This window comes from Cryptomeria japonica, chromosome 4 (genome assembly GCF_030272615.1).
Source record: "Cryptomeria japonica chromosome 4, Sugi_1.0, whole genome shotgun sequence".
NCBI lineage: Eukaryota > Viridiplantae > Streptophyta > Pinopsida > Cupressales > Cupressaceae > Cryptomeria > Cryptomeria japonica.
The window spans coordinates 625,375,483-625,396,223 of record NC_081408.1 but is presented as its reverse complement, the minus strand read 5'-3'; positions in this window follow the sequence as shown (position 1 = coordinate 625,396,223).

Below are 20,741 nucleotides of genomic sequence, written 5' to 3'. Positions count from 1 at the left end.
TGCAGGTTCCAGGGAGGCGCGTCTGTGTCATTTTCACCCGCGTCTGCGTACAGAAAGCACGTCTGTGATTTTTAATCGCGTCTGTGTCTCACAGAACCACATTTGTGTAGCGGAGTCGCGTCTGCATAGGCAGTAATCGTGTCTGTGTATTGCCTGTTTCAAAATTTTGGAAATTTTATTGATTCAGTTTTTGGATTTTGCATTTAGGGTTTCAGATCTGGTTTATTTTGAGCTAACATTTTCAGATCTAGCTAACACAAAAGTGGTGCAGCTTGCCTTGGAAGCTAAATCATTTGGTTGAGGGCCCCTATTTCACAAAGTCTTTTGGGTTTTAAAAATTTACCTAACTTGTGTGTTTGCAGGAAGGGGTGATTATTTCAAACAACCCAAACTACTAACAACCTTTTGTTGCAGGTCCTTGGCAAGGGTTTTTGGATTTTTATTGTGTGCTTTATTTTTATAGACTAGCAAACACTTCAATTGGTGCACTAAAATTGAATCATTGTCTTTTGTGTCTTGAGCAATAGGCTCTTTTTGTTTAATCTTTAGAGGGTCTGTCTTCCCGTGTGGTCATTAGGACTACTAGTGAGAAGAGAATGACCCAAGTGGTAGCGAGGAAAACCCACCTCTTCCGAACCACTATAATCAAATATATTCATGGTGAAAACTATGAATAATGTGTGCTGATTAGTTCATACCGACACTATGTCTCCCCATAAACCCGTTTGATCAAATTTATTTGATCATTTGTAGGGCATAACCCCTACCGCCTGGGAGCCTTCTGTATTTACAGAGCTGAAAGTGCCGCATGTATGGCCACACGAGCAGATGCCCTTACTAGCACCTTTTTGTTTTAGAAGCCCAAATCCTTCTAGTTGTTGGGGCAGGAGGTCGGACCTCTGGTAGCGGCCCACACACATACGGTTCTTAGTAGAGATACAAAGTTCGCCATGGGGAGTTTTCATGGGGACTGATGTTTGGCTGACCCGAGAAGTGAGTGTCGAGGGTGGAGCCAGTGAGGTCAAGCATCTAAGTATCCGCTCTAAATAGCGTAGCCTCGGGGGTAAAACCCCATGTGGGATCAACAACTATTGTCTTGGCCAGCCATAAGAATTGTGCTTGACTTATTTTAAACATTCAAACATTCAAGACCAAACAGCAAAACATTGTGTCTTTTGTGTCTTCAAGTGTATGCAAAACAATTTTACATCAAACAACACACTTTTCTTGGAGTCATTGTCAGTCTAAACACTTGCAAACATTGAGTCCTCATCAACATTGTGTCCTCTTGTCACGAAAAACAATCAAACAGTCAGATTTGGTCACAACAAAACGACTTCACAGATTGGAAAAAATTGCACAAATTTTACAGAAATGTGTCTGTGTCTGTTTTAACCGCGTTCATGTTGTCTAGGCATGTCTGTGAAGGGCAGAATAGCGTCTGTGTTTATAACAGCGTCTGTGTTGAATAGAAACACGTCTGTGTCGAGTAACCGCGTCTGTGCAGTATACAGGCGCGTCTGTGTTCAAAATTGCAAGAAAATTTTACAGTCCAGCAAACAAAAGAAATCAGTTTCGGAATACTTGAGCTTCCTAGGTCATTTCTCCAGGTTTCATCTAGCATTCAACCTGTCTTTGGGTCTCACAAAATCCATCATTGCTTTACATCTTGATTTACATTCACACTTGTCTAAACTTGAGTCAAAAGGTCACTTGCTTGTCCTCATCTTACTTTGTCAACACATTACATACAACAACACTTTGCTAGGTGGTCCCTCATCAAGGTTTCTTACCTTTGGGTCTCATTTGGTCTTACTTAGGGTCAAGGTCAGCTTACCTCATCAAGAGAAACTATCCACTCTTTGGAAGTCACACCTACTCTACTACATACATACTTGGTCTTACACTTTGGACATTGCAAGTACACCTCAGATTTATTTACACTCCATACAACTCTTGGTCTTCCATACTTTTTACATTTTCATCTAGTCTCACACATCTTGGTCAATACCTAGTTCATGGTTGAAACCCGTCTTCAAAAATCTAGGAGAGAAACTAAAGAGGCTCAAGAGTCCGCAAACATGAGTTCTTATGAGTATGAGAATGATATCTTTTTCAACACTGATCACACTACATTACCTGACATGGATGTCTATAGAAACATTCCAAATGTTGAAAACACAGGCACTACAAACAACAATGTTACACATAATGACAATTTGGACAACTTATCAATACATTCAGCAGATGTGGAAGAATCCATTATGAATCCCCATTTCAATCGACTGATCGAGGAAATAATGAGGAGAGATAGACAATACTTCTTACACATGATGGCACAAAGTGGAGCCAAGATACCTCATGATTTTGACATATCTCAAATAATGGAAAACCGACCTTTGCAACAAACTCACTCCAACATGGATCAAAGGAGACCTAATAGTGGAGGAAATAGAGGACCATATATGGTGCCTGAATCACCATCCTCTTTGCTTCAAAAACCAGAGGTCCCACATACACATGGTCAAGCATATGATACTCACCTTCGCAGACCATCATGGAAGTCTTATGCAGATAGATATGCTCAAGCTACGGATCAACCAAAACAATTGGATATTCAAAGGTATGCTCAAAATTTGGACACAAGGAAATCCCGTGTCAAATTTGGGGGCAACACAATAGAACATGACATGCCTGTAGAATATGGTATACATGCACAAAATAAATATGGTGTTCCTCAACATGAATCTATACCAAGTGCTCCATATATGCCGCATCACTATAGACCTCCTCCATATGAACATGTGTATGATCAATATCATCCATATATGCAACATGCTCCTCCTCAAATTGGTGCCTCAAATATGGGGTATGGGGCAAGAAGTCGATCTCCACCTAAGAGCAATTTAGAGCAACAAATAAGGGACTTACAAAAGAAAATGGAGGATATAAATACACTGAAGCCAACATACACAATGAGAGACATATGTCCTTATCCATTCGACAAGAGCATTCCAATGCCTCCATTTCCTACACATTTTGTGACACCTAAATTTGATAAGTATAGAGGAAAAGGGGATCCTAAGGCACACATAAGATAGTTTTTCATAGCTTGCATTGAAGTAGCTTCAGGAGAGACATATTTGATGAGATTATTCCAACAAAGCTTAGGTGATCAAGCTATGGAATGTTTTTCCCAACTCCCACCTGGTATTAAGTCATGGGGTGACTTAGCAGAGGCATTTATTCAACATTTCTCCTACAATATAGAGACAGACATATCAGTCACTACTTTGTGCAACACCAAGCAAAAAGAGGGAGAGTCTTTTGCATCATTTTTACAAAGATGGAGGAATCTAGCAAGCAGATGCTCTTGTGAAATTCCACAAAAACAAATGGTAGAGATGTTCACACAAAATGTTAACAAAGACATTGGCTATGATCTAAGGAAAGCTTGTTTGTCCACCTTCAGGGACGTTATTGAAAAAGGCTTAGCAACAGAAAAGGTCCTAATTGAACAAGGAGTCATTAAGATATTTAAGGAGAACAAAGATGACTTTAAAGGAAAAGACAAGCCAAGATTTTGGAATAAAAACAAGAACACAGTCAATGATGGTGTTGTTGATGCCAACACAGTGCGACCCAAATTCATCTTTTCAGGATCAAGTTCTACAAACAATCAAGTGAATACTCAAACAACTTCTAGATCATGAAGGAAGTATACCCCGTTGGGAGAACCACTTGAGTCAGTTTTCAAGAAGTTAGTGGCAAACAAGGTAATCACAGTTCCAGATTTTCCTCCATATGAACCAAAGGTTAAACCAAATTGGTGGAATGATGATGAGTATTGTGAATTTCATAAGAGCAAGGGTCATAAGACAGGAAATTGTCATCGACTGAAGAACATCGTACAGGATCTCATTGATAGAGGTGACATTGAGATTGAGGGACACTCATCCAATCAAGAACATGAGATGTTTAAGGAACCATTCCCAAAACATGACAAAGGAAAAGCTAAAGTCACAGATGATCAAGCTAACTATACTAGAGCACCTTACAACTATGATTCAACTATCAATCACATCTCGATGGACAATCATATCTCTACTATTACCATCAAGAACAAAAACCCTGAGAATCCTACTCAGAGACCCAAGATTGTCCTAAGAGATGTTGGCTCTTCTTCCGAGCCTACCTCTGAGTGTCATGTTACAACCCGTCGAGGTAAAATTACTTTGCCAGGTGCTTCAACTAAAAACACCACTTCTTCATCAACTAAACCTGAGTATGACCTTGTAGAACAATTAGGGAAGACACCCGCACTCATCTCCATACTTGAACTCTTATGCATATCCCCCGCTCATAAAGCTATTCTTGACAAAATCTTGAGAGAAACTGCCATTCCTACTAATCTGAACGTGGACCAGTTTCAAGCCATGGTGGGATACCTTTCCGTTCCACATTCCCTTACATTCACAAAAGCCGATGATGCCTCCGTAAGTCAGCCTCATAATGCACCACTACACATTGAAGCCTTCATACACAAACATAGAATAAAGCGAGTCCTGATAGATGGAGGAGCTAGTCTAAACATTTGTACATTGAGCACCATTAAACAATTGGGATATTCTGATAAAGCAGTGAATTCAACAAATCAAATCACCATCAAGGCATATGATGATGAAGAATGCTCATCCAAAGGCACAGTCACCTTACCTCTGAGAATTGGGCTAGTTACAAAGGATGTGGTTTGTCAAGTCCTAGATCTAGACCTCACTTATAATATATTGCTAGGACGTCCTTGGATTCATGAAATGAGGGCAGTCCCATCGACATATCACCAATGCATTAAGTTTCCTCACAATGGAGTCGAAGTAACAGTTAACGGTGATCCTAATCTATTCATATATTGCAATAACCTGAGATCACATACGGAAACCATCATTCCCAGTAACCGTGAAGCTGTTCCTTCTTCCGCATACGTTGATCCTGAGTCATTGAAACCTTTGACATCAAAACAAGGTGAGCTTAAAGGCAAATTTTAGGACAAAGGCATGGGAGAATACACTTTAAATCAAACCATGTACTTACGACAAGTCATGAGTTCTCCAAAAGAATATGGAAGACCACATCCTAACAAACAAGTATCCATCATGATACTCGAATCGGACCCTACTATCTTTCAAAAATGGGGCAAACTGGAGGAGGAAGATCTATACAAAATGCTTTACAAATACATTGAAGTTGACACACAAGATCACATCAATATACCCTGTGAGAAATATGGCAAAGGCTTCAAAATTCTACAAAAATTTGGGTATGATGGAAAAAGCCCTCTGGGGTTACGAAAGGAAGGCATCATTGAGCCTTTACAACCTGAATTGACTTTCAAAAAGGAACGCTTTCTGACTTCCAAGATCCACACTAAGAGGACAGAAGAAGCATTACAAATCAAAGCTGCCAAAGTTCAACAAGAGGATTGCTATTCCACAGACTCCAACGAATGGGAATGGGGTTCAGACAAATGCTCCAGTGATTATGAGCTCACCGAGACATTCAGAGAGCCAGATGAACCCACAGAAGAAGAGGAATTTTATAAAAAGTTCAGAGTTGGTCAAGAAACAACCCATGAGGATTCCGCACAGTCTTCATCTCAAGGTTCTAGGTCGAAATCACATAGGATGAGAACACCTATCCCAGAATGCGCTACTAGTGAGGACAATTTGGATTCACTCGTGATCGAGACTGATGAGGAGAGTTTCATCGATGACCTCGATAATTACCTTGACATACCCGAATATAACCACATCTTCACTCTTAACCTTGCAAACTCCGAAAACATTAAAGGCCTTCCCCTTGTTCATCACCAACTCATTGATTGGGATTATGAAGGACCAGCACAGTTTGACACATTTCAAAATGATGAAGCCGTTATTGACTATCTTGGCATACGAGATGATCTTCCCCCTGGGGACCATAAAGCAGGATATACTATAGAACTCAACAACATGGCATATTTTGGCGAGGGTGTTGGACCTTCCAGTCGCAAAAATGTGAAAATAAGAACAAATCAAGGGTCTTATGGCAAAAACCACACTATGGCGCTATCTGACCCCAAAAAAGTAAAAAGAAAGGACGTATCTGAGGGCGAAAACCTCTCTGAGGCGCCCGAAGATGGAAGGCTCGACATTCTCCCAGCATCGTGTGAGGAAAAGTCATCCATGTTGGTAGAGGAGACTACCAAAACAAACATTGGTACGGAAGAGGTTCCACATAACATATTCCTGGCTAAATCATTGACAGAATCCAAAAGGTCAAAATTCATAAGCTTCTTCAAAGAACGACAAATCAACTTTGCATGGTCATATGCTGATATGCCTGGACTGGATCCGGATTTGGTAATGCATCATTTGACAGTCAAACCGGGGGCAAAGCCAGTGAAACAGAAATTAAGAAAAATGCATCCACAAGTGGCATTACTAGTCAAAGCAGAGCTAGAGAAGTTATTGGATGTCGGATTCATACGCCCAATTGATTATCCTGAATGGATATCCAATCTAGTGCCTGTCAGTAAACCAGATCACACCATCAAAATATGTACAGATTTCAGTGACATCAACAAAGCTTGTCCAAAAGATGACTTCCCATTACCAAATATTGACTTGATTGTTGATCTCACGGCAGGTCACGAAATGTTATCATTGATGGATGGATTTTCCGGTTATAATCAAATCAGGATTGCACCCGAGGATCAACATAAAACATCATTCACTTGTCCTTGGGGAACTTTCTGCTGGAATGTCATGCCCTTTGGGCTAAAAAATGCAGGTGCTACATATCAGAGAGCCATGACTACTATCTTTCATGATCTCATGCACGTAACAGTGGAAGATTATGTTGATGATCTCTTGGGTAAATCAGTAGACAGAGATACACATTTGGACATACTTTCAGTCATCTTTGATCGGTTGGAAAAATACAAAGTAAGACTAAACCCCAAGAAATGTGTCTTTGGAGTAACCTCTGGGAAGCTCCTAGAATTCATTGTGTCCAAAAGAGGAATCGAAGCCGATCCAGCAAAGGTCAAGGCTATCTTGGACATGCCACCACCCAGAAATATCAGTCAACTTCGATCCTTACAAGGGAGACTCCAGTCTATACGAATATTCATAGCACAACTTGCAGATAAGTGTAATCATTTTCAACACCTGCTACATAAAAATATCAAATTCAAATGGGATGATAACTGTCAACAGGCTTTCCAGACACTCAAGGATTATCTCTTGAATCCGCCTGTTCTGATGCCACTAATTCTAGATCAGCCTTTGCTACTATACATATCAGATACTCCAACAGCACTGGGAGCACTCTTAGCACAACAAATTGTTGGGGGCAAGGAAAAGGCGGTATATTATATTAGTCGCACATTGGTGGGATATGAGCTAAACTACACACCAATCGAGCGTGCATGTCTCGTCGTGGTCTTTGCTTCACAGAAATTACGACATTACATGCTCACTTATAAGACTAAGTTCGTTGCAAGAATTGATCCATTAAAATACCTTCTCAATAAAGCAACACTTATTGGGCGACTGGCCAAATGGGTAATGATCCTGAGTGAATTCGACATCGAGTATGTGGACAGAAAAGCAATAAAAGGACAAGTCATCGTAGATCAGTTAGCAGATGCCCCCATGATTGATGATGTTCCTCTAAATTTAGAATTTCCAGATGAATCCATTTTAACAATATCACATGCAAAGCCATGGCAACTGTACTTTAACGGCTCATACACACAGCATGGGGCAGGAGCTGGTATTCTCTTTATAACTCCTCAAGGGGATTCTATACCAAAATCATACCGCTTATCATTTCCTTGCACTAACAATATAGCGAAATATGAGGCATTAACAATTGGATTACGGATTTCAGTTCAGTGGAAGATCCAGGAACTTCATGTTTTTGGGGATTCTCAACTTGTCATCCATCAAGCAACTGATGATTACCAAACAAAAGATGAAAAATTAATGCCTTACAAACAAATGGTGGATGATCTGAAACAATACTTCACAAGGATAGATTTTGAGCAGATACCAAGAGAGCAGAATTACGCCGCAGATGCCATGGCTACAATTGCTTCTATGATCAATTTACCTCCAAATGAGACCCGCTATGAGTTCTTGGTGGATAACCTTTTGGTTCCTTCATATGAGATCACTCCTACCGAAATAATATGTGTTGTTGGTCCTGAATCCCAGTTATATGGTTCCATCTTCACATACCTTCACGACAATATCCTACCTCCTGATCTATCAAATAACCAAAGCCGCACCTTCATTCGCCAATCCTCTCGATATGTCATTTTAGCTGATATCCTATACCAGTGAGGTCTAGATGGCACTCTTCTTAGATGTCTAGAAAGAGACGAAGCTCAGATTGTGTTACATGAAGTGCATGAAGGGATATGTGGTCCACATGCTAGTGGTCCTACCTTGGCCAAGAAACTCATTAGGACTGGATATTACTGGCCCAATATGGAAAAAGACTCATATCAGTTTGTCAAGAAATGTAAGCAATGTCAAATTCATGGAGACCTCATACATGCGCCAGCACAAGAACTACAGCCACTTGCGTCTCCTTGGCCCTTTTGTCAATGGGGACTCGATCTCATAGGCAAGATTCACCCTCCTTCTTCCAATGGTCATAAATTCATTATCACAGCCACAGAGTATTTCATGAAGTGGATTGAAGCTATGCCTCTCACACAAGTCACTGGAAAACAGATTGCTACCTTCATCCTTAACTATATCATTTGCCGATATGGTATCCCTGTTTCTATTATCACTGATAACGGGCGGCCCTTCAAAAATCAGGATGTTCGTGAACTCTGTGACCGCTTCCATATTTCCCATTGTTTCTCCACACCATATTACCCCCAAGGTAATGGCCAAGCTGAGGCGTCTAATAAAACAATCCTTAAAATCCTCAAGAAGGCAGTCGACGATGCTGACTGTAATTGGCATATCCAACTCAATCCTGCACTTTGGGCCTACCGCACAAGTGTTCGTACACCTACAGGAGCTACACCCTATTCACTAGTCTATGGTTCTGAAGCCATCTTGCCTATTGAGGTCGAGTTACCCTCTTTACGGGTCTCTTTGCAAAACATCATCACTGATGAAGATTACAGAGTCTCTTGCTTACAAGAACTGGAACTGCTAGATGAACGGAGACAAATTGCTTTTAATCATCTCAAGGCTTACCAACAACGAATGAGTCGCAGCTACAATCACAAAGTCAAGCCTCGCACATTTGAGGTAGGTGACTTGGTTCTCTGAGAAAACCCCAAGAATCAACAAGACAGAGAGAAGAAGGGCAAGTTTGAACCAAACTAGCTTGGTCCTTACATCATCACAGCAGTATATGGCTCTGGGGCATATCAGCTCTCAACTACAGAAAGTGAACCTTTGGAGGATCCTATCAATAGCATGCACCTTCGCAGGTTCTACACATAGCTCTTCGAAATATCCTAATTCAAAAATACAAAAAAATCAAAAATTTCAAAAATACAAAAAAAATTATAAAACAAAAAAATGGTTACTTGGTGAAAACTTGGCAAACAGGCGCCTTGTGACACAAAAAACATTGAAAAATCAAAAAAAGTAAAGAGAAATAATTTCGTCCAATGGTGAAAACCACTTCGGTGGCGCCCTGGGCAATTACCATGGTGAAAACTGGGTCACCAGGGCCATGCGTAGAGACATTGCTCCTCCCTCCTTCAGGATTCACTTTCATCCTTTCACTTTGCACACACTCACAACCTATTCATCCATAATAAACTTAGCCATTCCCATCATGGCTTGTTATTGATCTACCTAAGATTGGTTAGCCATTCATAATAAGTCTCCCTTTCCATCCATAATAAATCAGATCCTATATGTGGCTAAGGCAATTCCTACGTCTAGTGATGGGTGTGGAACTAAGAACATCACATGTTTTGAGGAGTACAGTTTCTTTCAACTTTCTTCAGTCTATCCGCGCACAATCCGCAATAAAGCAACATCTGCATCACAGTTTGCAATAAAGCTTCATCTTCTCTGCAATAAAGTATCAGTTTCATGGATTCAGTCAGTTTTAGATGAGACACAGCAGCAACAATGGGCTTCAACAAATCAAATCTTTCAATAGACTCAGACAACATTATGGTTTAGTGTTATCTATCCTTTCTGTGAAAGTAAACATTGTGACCACAATCAAATAAAACTTATACAAGTGACAAGAGACACTAAACTTGAGGACTACAGTGGATGTTGGTGTTGAGTCTTGGTTTTCTTTTGATTTCATCTTTTTTGGTGACATGTCTTTTAGCTTTTCTGGGATGTCTTTGACTAGAGATTCTATCTCCAGGATGTCTTTGACTAGAAAGGCGAGGATGGGGTATCGTCACCTATTTGTATTTGTTGTCTATGGATTGTCTCTTAGTAATGCTATGACTTGTCCAAGGATATGAGGACACTGTGAGTCTAGTGTGAACTGGGGCATTCCTTGTTTGTGACTATCTTATCTCCATGCAAACAGGTACAATGACTTTTTGGGTCGAACATATGCCTCGATTGTCATAACCTATTTTTCCATAATAAAGCTCAATGATGATAAAGCACAAGAAGCTCTTTCACTTTCACATCTTCTTTCTTCCATCCCCCTTTCTTGATTGACTTCCATCATCCTTCTCGAGTTCGCGTAGCTTGCTATCACATGACTGAGTATAATGACACACCAAAAACATTTGCATTTCATGTAGTTGCACCTGCATTACCACATATAACCATTTCATACATACATATAGATATCACAACTGCATCACATCCTGCACACAACACCTATTAGCACAATTTACATTTGCATTATCATATTCATCTGCATTACTTACATTCACATTTGCATCATGCATACACATATAAAACATAAACGAACAAAAATAAAATAATATTGCATTGCATCATATACATATTTGCATCCATATCATAAGCATCACATAAGAACATCTCATCACATAGGTACACATGCATATAGCTTCCGCAAAGATGAATCATCTCATATATAATCAAAAGTGTCATGATACAATGATGTCAAAAATACATATGGCTACAAAAGCACCCGCAAGTGTCTACATCATCATACAAAAAAATGGTACAAAACTAATACAATGGGAGCCCTCTATGGCTATGATGAACTCTCTCCCTCGGAGTCGCCTGGCCTCGGTGGAATCTGAGCCCCTGAAAGACCTGCCCCAGGATCACCCTGCCTATCTCCTTTATCTGGTGGTGGTGGAGGACCCATGACCCCACCACTCGATGCCTGTCTCCTCCGGCTCCCCCCCGTAGTTGTCGCTGTACGCGACAGTCTATGGAAGCTCCTCGCCCACTGATCTGCTGGCACTGCACCATATTAGAGGTCCCTCCAGTAGCCTATCTCCTCTCCTGCCCACAGGACATATGCATATCCTACCCCTGTGTCCTCCACCACCTGTCTCCCTGCCCTCAATGTTGTCTCAGCCTCTGTATAGTGCTGGATCGCCTGATCTCTCTCCTTCTTAGTATCTCTGAGCCTCGTCCTAAGCCGATCCCTCTCCCTCTCCAGCTTCTGAATCTCATTTGCCTGTCCCTAGCAGATCTCCTTGAGCTCAATCAGCTCATCCTCCTCTGGGTCAGCCCCCTTTGCCTCTGCCTGTGGCTCCCCCTCTGCGGGTGCCTGCCCCTGTATCTATACCTGTACTGGTGCCTGTACGGGTACCTGTCTCTGTACATGCCTCTGTGTCGGTACCTGTCTTCGTCCCTGCTCCTGTGCCTGTACTAGCACCTGTCCCTGTACTTGTCCCTTTCTCTGTACCTACCTGGGACCCTGTGTTGCTGGCACCTGTAGAGGCAATCCACCATGACCCCTCACCATCCGAGCCTGCCTCTCCTCTCCACCCTCCCTCCGAGGTGCAACTCACCTCTCTCCAACTACTCCCCTCCTCCTCCGTCGGCCTCGGCCACCATCACCTCCATCATCATCCTCCTCACCACCACCATCTCCCTCCAGTGCCTCTCCTGGATCTGTCAATCGGGGAAATGGATGCTCTGCCCAATATGCTGAATACTCAGCATCCATCCCGGCATCCTCGACCTCAGGCCACATGTCTCAGGGTAGGGGTCCCATCTCTGCTAGCTATGTGAGTGTTGATCATATGATAGCAATGGCCCAAACTGCGCCTGATCTCTGACTGTGCGGGCATACATGCCCGAGCCCCGTGGCATCCTCTGAATCCTGCCATACTGCCTGCAAACCCTATCCACAAGCTACCTCTCTAGCACATAGGGCATCTGCCCAATCAGATACCTACTCCAGAAGGTGTAGGGCAGCTCCACTGTATCATCCTCCCACTCCTCGCAGCCTAGATATGGTCTCCATATGACCACATCAATATCATCTAGCACTCGCCGCCAATGCTCCAACCTACCAATCCGTGGTTGTGAGGTGATCATATCGTACAGATGCACAAAACTGCGTCCATGTCCCCTGCCTCTGAAGTGTATTGGCCTCGTCACTAGCAGATACTCGTAAGCCCACACCTGCAGCAGTGTCACCCCACAGCCCAATCCCACTGACCCGTGATAAACGAACTGGTGAAGCTCGTAATACAAATGGGCCAGCACACATGGTCCCCAGGCATATCTAGTGTGTTGTGTCACCAGTGTCTCCAGTGCTCCCCCCAGCCCACAACCAACCCCCGTGTTGCCCTGTCTAGACACAAGAACCCACTGATAGCTCCTCCGATCACTGCCGGTAATGCTAACCCTGTGGTTGTCATGGTGTCCCATGCCATGTGTCCTGCCCTCATCTCCAATCCAAGGTCCTGAAACACCCATCTCAATGCCTCCCGATCTCCATCTCGATCGTAGGGGATCAAATCTACATCGATCGGCACCCGCAGAATCCTGTAAACATCCTCCAGGATGACTGTCATCTCACCCATCGGTAAATGGAATGTGCACGTCTCAGAGTGCCATCTCTCAGCAAGCGCAGTCAGCAAACCCATGTTTGCCCAAAACTCAGGCACATATAGTACATGTCTCAAGCCCATCGCCTCAATGGCAGCTCGGTCCCCAAGTGTCAACTCAGGTCGCAACCTCTGCATCGACGGGAATCTCTCCCGTGACTCCAGCATCGGCAAATACTTCTGTAGTCAAGCAAATCAATCATGTCAGTTATAGTGGCATTCACTGTTTATCACAACATGCTACTTTTTATCTAAATGCATATGGCTATCTATCCTAGTGACACTCACTGTTCATCACAAAGTGTTGCTTCTATCCTAGTAGTACTCCCTGTTCATCACAAAGTACTATGTGTGTGACACTCACTGTTCATCACAAAGTGTTATTCACATTTGCACTCCCTATTTATCACAAAGTGCTGCTCATACTTTGGGTACTCCCTGTTCATCACAAAGTACTCTATCTTGGTACTCACTGTTCATCACAAAGTGCCTTGATCTATCCTAGTCTTCCTAGAGGACCTGCTTGAGTGTATCCCCTCAGCAACTTATCCAATCGACAGCATATGTTCATCACAGAACTGCCGATTTGACCTAGAAGACCAAACTTGCATTTTTCAACGCAAACGCATTTACATTACATAAACATGCCTACAGACTGCACAGACGCACCTGCACAACACAGATGCGCCTGTATAACACAAACGTGCCTATGTCGGGCATAAACGCGACTAGACTACGCAGACGCCCCTACAAATCGCAGACACGCCCGCATTCGACGCAGACGCGGTTCCAGACACAGACGTGCCTGGCACCGACACAGACGCGCCTAGCGGACACAGACGTGCCTGGCACCGACGCAGACGTGGTTAGACGGTTTTTGAAATTTTTCAATTCTACTTCTAAAGCACATTTATTGCCCTATTCGACATGCATTAATGACAAAATTAAATGCATCAAAATACAAGGAGGTTTGGTAGTACTTACCGGCTCTCTTGCCTCTGATGGCCTCTGAAATCGGCGAACACGGTCGAATCTATGCACGAAAGCCATCGCTGCTGACTGCTCCTGCTCTTTTCTCGCTCTGCACTTTGATCTCGTGAAGGTGTAGATGACAATGAGGATGTATTTTCCCCCGTGGTCTATCTTATAGCTTACCCTAGCCTTAGCCTTCATTTCCTGAGTCAGTCTTCTTTATCCCGTGACTTTGTCACTTTATCTGATCAGTCCATTCTCGCCTTTCTTTCTTATCGAGAGATTGTCTGCAATCTTTTCAGACATTTTCATCCAATCTCTCGAGGGGGCATATCATTCCCATTCTGGGGTAACTCTGTATCAGTTCATCTTATCTTCTTTGAAACAACGCGACAAGCCGCATTGTCTCAAAAAGGGGCAAAATGTAGACACCTAAAATTGTCATGTCTAATTAAATAAATATTTTATTTATTTAATTACCTAAGCCTAATTCTTATATTAATTAAATAAATCTTTATTTATTTAATTAATTCATTTATCCTCTTCTAACCTTATTTCTCATTTAAATAAATACATTTATTTATTTAAATTATCCTTTTCCTAAATTAAATAAATATTTATTTATTTAATTGATCTCATTTCTTCTATTAATTAAATAAATCTTTATTTATTTAATTAATTAATTAGCCTTTTCTACACATGACACATGTCATCCATCTCTTAATTCCTACACTACCTACCTCTTTCATTATTTTACTATTTCTTCTACCTACCCTCTAATCATAACCGACCTCCTTTTACACCTCTCAATCTTATCCCTCCATTTCATATAGTGTCTTCTATATAAGGAGATGCTTCCTTCATTATCAAACCCTAATGAATCAATTTATGCAATTGACTATACTACGATCCTACTTGCAACCACATTCCGTTCTTTGTTGAGCTCTTGTGCACATAAAATTTGAGAGCAAATATATCAAGCAAGATCAATGGAGATAGGAAGAATGGAGATCAAAACCCTATTGGACATGTGATGGTATAATCTTTGTGATTTCATGTGATTTGCATTGTCTTAGGTAATCTTCATATGTTATGGTGGATCTTTCTTGTTGTTAGGCTAGGGTTTGGTGGTTGAATTCATTTAGCCTTTCAATCTTGTTGTTATTGTTATCCATTTTCACCATATACAATTATAAACATAAAAAGGAGTATGTTGGTGCTATAAAAGATGAGAATGGCCAGGTTTTCACTAATCAAGAGGAGATTAAAAGTTTATTCTATAACTTTTATACAAATATTTTTAAGGAAGATTCTTATTGGCTTGATGTCCAAGAAACTTTGGAAGAGATTATCAAAGATGTCATTCCAAGGAAGGTTGACTTTGAGTATAGTAAATATCTTGATCGGGACCTTTCTATAGAAGATATGAAACGTGCAATTTTTTCAATGGCTTCTAACAAGAGTCTAGGTATTGATGGGATGTCTATTGAGTTTCTTCAGGCTATGTGGCAGTATATTAAGGATGTTTTTTATTTTGTTTACCTGGAAGCAAGTTCCCTAGGCCCTGAAATCAATAAAGGCCTAATTAAACTTCTTCCAAAAGGAAATAATGAGGATTCCCTCACTGGATGGTGCCCTATCACTCTTCTTAATTCTTCTTATAAAATTATTGCTAAAGCTATTTCTTTGAGAACCAAATCGATGGCTAAAGGAATAGTTCAACCTGAACAAACTAGGTTTTTGGGCACACGTTTCATTCTTGACAATTTGATTTTGGCATGGGAAACATGTGAGTGGGCTCAACAAACAAGACAAGACGCCTTATTGGTGAAACTTGATTTTAAAAAAGCTTAGGATAGAATGAGGTGGAAATTTATTATCAAAATGCTCCAATGGCTCAAGTTTGGTCTGAAACTATGTAGGCATGTTCAAATGTTATTTCAGGATGCCAATACTCATCTTGTGATCAATAATTCACTCACTAATTCATTCCCTTTACAGAGATCTATTAGATAGGGCTGCCCTTTATCACCTTTCCTTTATGTGTGTAATGTTCCCTTCTTAGTGATGTGCATTAAGTGGTCCATTGGCCTATTCTAGAGACCTATGGGCTATTTGGAAAGGAGAATTAGGGTTTCCAACTTTTGTGGAGTTCTGCATGAGCTTTTTAGGGTTTGTCAGGAGGGAATTCTTCCATCTAACTTATGGTTTCCTTTTGGGTTTTCCATGAATGCTAGGGTGGTGTAACATGCAATTGACTCTTCAGTGAAGTGTGAACTTACTATTTTTAGTAAGTTCGGGTTTGGTTGTTTGGATGATGCAGTTCTACTGAGATTTCCAAGCTCTTTCTCTGGGTGCGAAGATCATGTTTTTCGAAGTAGGATTTCTTGACTTACTATTTTTAGTAAGTGACTATATTGATCATTTCTACTTTTAGTAGTCTTGGATAGGGTCCTGATCTAGTGTAGTTAGTGGTCTTCATTGCACAGCTTCATCCTTTTTTTTAATGATAATCAGTACTGGACTTATAAGTTTTTGAATTAAATATTATTTCCTTATCCTAAGGTTTAATATTCAATTATTTTATTACTAATTAATTGTGTTGTGGGCGACTTAGGAAAAATGATAAATATCTGTCATTAATATTATTATTTTCCTAAGTCGGGTGGCATTGAGAATGATAAAATATTTCATGTTTGCATTATTTTAATGTTTCAAGTTGTTCACCTAGGAAAAGTTTGAACTTTGTCTAGGGAGATGGGAAAAGTGGACGCCAAGTATAGTGGAGGACATGACATGAAATGAAATGAGTTTCAATTGATTTTGGCATCATTTGCATTTTAATTTCAAGGGAGAAATCTATAAATACAAGTGCTTGGCCTCTCATTTGGTATCTTGAGAATTTTATACCGTTATGCTACCCGTTTGGTGATTGAAATCTGAGATTCGAAGTGTGGCTTCCTAGGTAAGTCTCAGTTTCGTACTTGTGAGATAATACCTAGTTGTGTTCTTGTATCCTCGAAGCTGTTAGAGAGTGTTTTGCGGAGTGTGGAGTTTTTTTGCATGGGGTTGGAGTGTTTTCTTGTTGCTAGTCACGGAGTTGCTAAAACCATATTTTGCTCATACCTCTTGGCCAAGTGATTCTTTCATTCTAGCTACTATCTCTATCAAATCATGGCACTAAGGTGATATATTTTGCAAATTTATTGTTGTTGGTTTGGAGAATAGGAATTTTAACTGCAAATCGTACCCTCTAGCTGGGTCGTACAATTCCAGAGGTTCATTGGGATGTGTGCTTCTATTTTGAGGTGACTAGATTGTAGGTTTTGTGCTCTTATATCATCATCCAAGTTATATCTTTCATTCACATTTGATTTGGTATGTTTACGACTTTATTTGAGTGAGTTATGATCATTTTGGTGTTGTTGGCTCAGACTAGTCATGCCTGTTTTGACTTCAAATTTTTGGTTCAACAGTAGTAGCTTGATTTGAGTTAATTTGATATTTGTTTATTATTGTAATTTGTATTGAATATCATCTTTAATCTTCTCATTCTATATTTTAATGTTAAGTAGTAGTACTACTATCCATTTTTGGATTGTAAGCATTCCTGCTGAAAAGTGGAAGAGGTTGGCTTGCCGCCTATATTTGATATTTGTAGCTCAGTACTCTCGCTGCATAACTGGTTGAGTGATTTTTGTTGTAATGATCCTCCTGCTGCATAAGCGATTGAGTTGAGCTTGTTTTATGTGTTCAGTCCTCCCGCTAAAATATTGTGGTAGAGTGATTCGTGTTTTGGAGTGTTGTTCTCTTGGTTGGTTTACCACCAAAGTTCCTTTGTTTACCTACTCGATAAGCAGAAGTGTTAGGCCCAATATGGAAAGCTAATTTACTAAGAGGGGAGGGGTGAATCAGTACATTCAAACCTTTTTTCAATAATATCTTTACTGTTATGCATAAAACAAAAACTGCTGCAACATAACATAAAGCTAAAACAAATAGATAACAATCATACATGATTCACTCCATAACACATATATTTTGGTTACGTAGAAACTCTTGGTTACCATCAAAACTTAGTTACCATTCGGTGGTGGCAACTGGTCAAAAATGGATTTATACTTTGTCCTTGCATATGTGAGAGCGGCAGAGAGGGCATCCTTAACACTGTCCATGAGTGAATTCTGCGCTTGAATGTCAGCTAACAGTGAAATGAGTCCATCTAAGGTGCTTCCCTCTTGTTGAATGGATAGGGATGTAGCTTTGTTGATCTGTTCTTGGACAGAGGAAAGATGAGGAAGGAATAATGTTTGAAGTGTCATTATGTCCATCCTTATCTTGTGTTCTTCATTCCTTAGTTCCAGTTGTTGAGCCATGAGCCATTGTAGCTTGGTATAAAAATTATGAATGGAATTAGTCTCAGTGGTCAACTTATTTGAGAGATCGGTGATCTCTTTCTCATTTGCTTCTATTTTATTTTTGATATCTTTAATGAATAAAGAAAATGTACAGAGTTTATGAAATAAATAAAGAATGTGCTTGAGTTGAGGGGTCAACTCAGCAATAAATTTGACAAGTTTAACTTTGCCAATGGCAATAGCTTTTTGTACCTCTTCAATCATTTTTGCAGTGAGCTCCTTATCTATTAACTTGCTCAAATATTTGGATGCATCTACTCCAGATATTTCTATCTTGGTTAGGAGTTCATCCAGTTGAATGTGGATGGTTGCATCTTTAGTTACTGTAGCTTCAGGTAGCATATTGGTTAAGAGTGCTTTCACCTTCTGAAGTACTTTCTTTTTCTTTTGAATAGCCATTTGCTTCTCTTGTTCAGCTTTGGCTTTGCATAGTTCACCGAATTCAATGAGTGCTTGCCTCTTTAATTTGCATATATCAACATTGGGCAAAACTATTGATTTTGACAAATCTAATTCGAAACTATGCTTTTTCATCTTCTTTTCTTTGCCTTTCATCGATTGGACTAAGACAATGGCTTGTGAGGCTTGTTGACCCTCGGTAGGTTGCTCGGTAGAGGCAACACTTTGGTCAATTTCTTTAGCCTCTGTAGTGTCCTTTGGTGTCTCTGAGCTTGGTGTCTTGGTTGCAACATTTTCAGTGTTGGAAGGAGCTTGAGAGGTCTGCTCTTGAGAAGTACCTTCTCCTATTGTTGACTTGTGACCTTCTGTGCCTTGCTCCGTATCCTTAGGGGCCTCGATTGAGATAGGTTGATTGACCAGAGGATAGGGCTGGACTTGCTCCAAAACTAATTCACTAGATACAAGTTGGGCATAAGCATTTCCTTCTATCATTTCCTATTCTGGTGCCTCTGTATCCATGATATCTTCATCTACTTGTATGGTGTCAGCAGGGTCCTGCTCGGTGATATCAGGATCTTGCTTGGTGACATCAACTATTTCAACTTCAGCTTGCTCACCAGCATTCTTGATTCTAAAGATTTCCTGCCATTTTTTTTTTGTCTCATTCTCTACATCCAAGTAAAGGCCATTCATCAATTTCAAGGCTCTTTGCTTGACTAGGAATTTAGTGTGGCAGTTTTTCAGATGTTCGGTGATCTCATCTACCGACATGTCTGGGAAAAGATGTACCAGACTTCTTTCTCTCATCTATTTCTCTAAGTCCATTGCATACTTCAACCTATTGTCAATATGAAAATATAATTCATTTGGAAGAGATTTACATACTTCCAATGGGACCAATCGGAATTTCAATAGTGTGCAGATGACCACTTCTTCTATTTGTCTCTTTTCATCATCAGATCTATATTCATATTTTACATATCTGAACGATCCAAATCCACCATATTTCTTTAGATTAGCACAGAAATTTTCAAAACTATGTACATTTACCTTCTTTCTCTTGACAATCTGAAATTTACTTGCATCTTCAGATTCGGTGTCACTAGACTCTTTTGTCAAAATGAGTCTCTGAGTAGATTTCTTGTAATTTTTTGTTACCTTTGGTGTGGCAACACTCTTTGTTTTCTTACTTAGTGAAGCTGCAGATGCTCTTGTGTTAGGTCGCTTTGCTAGAGGAGTCGGTGAGACCTTTTATGTATCTTGTTTCTTTCTTTTCAACACTTTTCCCTTACGCAATTCGGTACTCAGTGTTATAGCTACCTCTTGGGCTTCAGATTCCTCTTCAGTAATGGCTATAGTACCCTTGATAGGTGTGGAGGAAAAATCTTCTCCAAATTTCTCTATTAATTCCTTTATCATCTTTGTTGCCTTCCTTGTAGCTTTGGGTACTACGATGCTCATTTTTACTTTTTCCTTCACTTCTTCATATGTTCCATACCTCAGCTTGGTAGCATGCCTTGGTAATGTAAGAAATGCATCTATTTGTTGTTGTGTGATGTCAAAATCAATCTCGTAACCCATAGGTGGCAAAGATTGAGTTCTTGGTTCCACAACATTCACATAACAGTAATCAGTGTCCACTTCAAAACATATGTCATCCTTGTATTTCTCCACTAGCTTGGGTGGAATCTGGTACCTGTTATGCATCCTTTCCTAAAACTTGCTAAAGTAATCATCCATAATATCATTAAAATTATCACCTAGCTTCTTGATGAAGTCATTGATTTGATGGGTGATTGGTCGGTGTAGCTCCCAAACAACTTTACCGACTGATGGAAAGAATTTTTCAAAATAGAAAAACATGCATATTAACAGTGATCCAAACTTTAGTGTATTGGCTGAATTATTCT